The following is a 3,537-nucleotide window of genomic DNA, read 5'->3' on the forward strand; positions in this document are numbered from 1 at the left end:
TGGCGGGGGGAGCGCGCGCGGTAGGCGGGAGCGCGCGTCGTTCCAGGTGCCGGGGAGGATGCACGCGCCCTTCTTCTGGGCTAGGCGTGGGATTGCCAGGCGGCTGTGGGACTGCTGAGCAGTGATTTCAGACCTTGGTCTTCAAAGGGCTATGCGTACCCTGAGTGCACGTGAGGATTATCCAGGTGGTGAGGGCATGCATGTGTCCGCTTCCTCACGTTTTCTTTCTTGAAATCTTTCTGCCAGAGAAGTCCCTCGTACTCGGGTTCTCATTTTCAACCTCCTCTTGCCTAGTGGCGGTTCTTCCTCCCAGCGAAAACTGGTATACCTCTTCCCCTCCTGAATCTTACTACAGTATATTGCCAAGAGCAATAAAAACTCCCAGGGGCCAAATTCATTGTCCATGTTAAAAGAAAAACTACCCAAATTGAGTTTTGGAGCCGGCAGGTGGCGGGGTAGTTAAGGATGCTTGGACTCCCACGTGGCCGACCTCCAGTTCCAGGCTAGGACCTGGCGGCTTGCTTTCTCGCTTTCTTTCTCTCTGTCTCGCGCTCTCTCAAATAAATAACGTAAAACAAAATAATTCTTTAAAAAAATAGAAGAGTTTTAATACGACTTAAATTGGGCAATTGTCCTCGGACTTTCAGACTCTGGCCAAAATAGTTTAACATCCATTAGCCAATTCCAGAACACCATACACGGACCCAACATCCCAATGGAAATCTTTCTGATCTATTTACTGTTTGGTCGTTATTTATATCGTTTTGATCAACTATCTGAATTATAATTGTAATGGTAGCTAGATCCAAAAAGGAAAAATTAAAAATTATAGCCACCAGGGAGGCCCCATAGTGCAGTGGTTAAGCAGTTGTGTGTAGGCAATTGGACCCCACATGGCTACTGCAATTGAATCCCAGCCCTAGGGGACTTGAACACCCTAGGTGCCCATGCATATAGGTTCCTGATCCTGATAGCATAGAGAAATGGAGGAAGGAGAATTGCTGTGCACCCATGTTGCATTGGATTCTCTCTCTCTTTCTATCTGGTAAACATACATGCCCTTTGGCAATTTAAAAAAAAAGTATCATCATTGGAAGTAAAAAATGTCTAATTTAAATTTATATGCTGGGAACCAGCAGATGGCACAATGGTTACGTTGCTGGACTCCCATGTAATCTGCCCCAGTTCAAGTCCCAGACCCAGCAGTTTAAACTGTCCCCAGTTTCATGTGCGCGCATGCATGCCAAAAATCCTAAGAGGAGAATGAAGGAGAAGGAATTGCGTCATGGCCATCCCCCCCCCCCGGGGGGGCATGATTTCTCGCTTTCTATCTCTCTGTCTCTGTCTCTCCAGTGAGCATGCACACCCTATAGCAAAAATATCTCTTAAAAAAAGAAAGTTTATATGGGGGACCAGCAAGTGGCGTGGTGGTTAAGGGCACTGGACTCCCATATGTCTAACAGCAGTTCAAGTCCCCGACCTGGTGGCTTGCTTTCTCGCTTCCCCTCTCTCTCTTTCTCTCTCTGTCTCCCTCTCTGGTCAAATAAAAATAAATAAATAAAGTTAAATAAAAAATAATTCTTAAAAATATATATATATACGGGGCTGGCATGTGGCATGGTGGTTAAGATGGCTGGACGCCCACAGGGCTGACTGCAGTTCAAGTCTCAGACCTGGCAGCTTGCTTTCTCACTTTCCTTCTCTCTCTGTCTCTCTCTGGTCAACTTCAAAAATAAATAAATAGATAAATAAATAGAGACAATGAACAAAATTAAATAATTCTTTTAAGGAAAAAAAAAGAAAAAATATATATAGTGGCCGGCAGGTGGCGTGATGGTTACTCTCGGTGCCTCTCTGGTCAAATTAAAAATAAATAGAGATAAATAAAATAATTCTTAAATATATGTAAATATATATATATATATGTTTATATATGACTATATTTTTAAAGAATTATTTTATTTAACTTTATGATTATTTTCCAGTTTGATGAGAGAGAGACAGAGAAAGAGAGAAAGAGAAAGTGAGAGAGAGAGAGAAAGTGAAAAAGCAAGCTGCCAGGTTTGGGACTTGAACCACAGTTGACCATGTGGGAGTCCAGTGCCTTTAACCACCATGCCACCTGCTGGCCCCTGTGACTATTTTTATTATAATACAATGATGTGTGATTAAAGCTCTTAAAACAAACAAAAATCACATTAAGGACCACTCTGTGGCTCAACACTATTCAAACAAAGCTGAGTCAATATGGAGAATCTTGTGTTCTTTCCTCCAGGTGGGTGCTCCAGCAATACTCTAGTTGGAAGAGTTCTGGGAGGGAGATTGGGGTATGGGATCTTATTCATGGTACTTATCTCTTTCTCCCTCAAGAAAGAAAGAAAAACTTTTTTTAAAAAGGGGTGGTGGTTATCACTTGGTGGTTAAGGCACTAGACTCCTACATGGGCGACCATAGTTCAAATTCCAGACCTGGTGGCTTTCTCTCTCTCTCTCTCTGGTCAAATTGAATAATAATAAATAAAATAAAATGACTAATTCTCTTAAAAAAAAAAAAAAAAGCATTAAAAAAAATCTGCACTGGGACCAGTAGGCGGTGCGGAAGTTAAAGTTGCTTGGTCCCGCACGGCCAACTGCACAGTTTGAGACTCAGACTCTGCTGCTTGAAAAACGCCAGGAAAATATATGTGCATGCCAAAAAAATTGCAAGAAGAGAAGAGAGGAGAAGGGATTGCAATGCGGCTGTCCCTCTGTAGGAGGTATTTCTTACTTTCCCTCTCTGTCTCTCTTTCTGTCTCTCTCCAGTGAGCACATGTACCCTATAGCAAAATATAGAAAGCAAAGAAACAAACAAAAAACTGTATTAAGATAACATTCTTTGGAATGGATATATGAATAAGGAGAAAAAGGGGGGAAATGAGTTAATGTTAAAGAAGAGACTGTGGATTTTTATTTTTTAATGGTGATAGGTATCAAATCACTGGTATTTCCAGCCTATTGTATACCTTTAAAAGAGTGATGTTACAGTTTTATTTTTAAATGTTTACAATAATTCAACTTTTAAATACATATATATTGGCCAGCCTATGAGCTGGATCACACATGTCAACTACACCATTTGAAAAATACACCAGGTATGTGAGTATGCATGCTCAAAATCCTGAAAGGAGGGATAGATGGAGGACAAGGAATTGCAGCATTACCATCCTCCTTGAGAGGTGCTTTCTCATTTTTCCTCTTTTTTCGTCTCTCCAGGGAGCATATACACACTCTGGCAAATAAACAAATAAATAGATAAATTTACATAGCTATTTACTATGTATTATATTTACAGGAATACAGAAATTACATCTTTTCAAAATTATAATGAAAAAATTTAGAGGTCTACTTAAGATTTTCCAAAATTGTTGGTGTACACATTCAAAACAATTTGAAAATCCCTGAGTGAAGGAGAATAATTATGTAGTAAGAGCAAACAGTCCAGGGCAAAGAGGCAGCAGCTCTAAACTGTGAGGCCTGAAAGAAGAGCCTGTCTATGCAC

Source organism: Tupaia chinensis, unplaced genomic scaffold (assembly GCF_000334495.1).
Source record: "Tupaia chinensis unplaced genomic scaffold, TupChi_1.0 Scaffold000104_1, whole genome shotgun sequence".
In the NCBI taxonomy this organism is placed as follows: domain Eukaryota; kingdom Metazoa; phylum Chordata; class Mammalia; order Scandentia; family Tupaiidae; genus Tupaia; species Tupaia belangeri.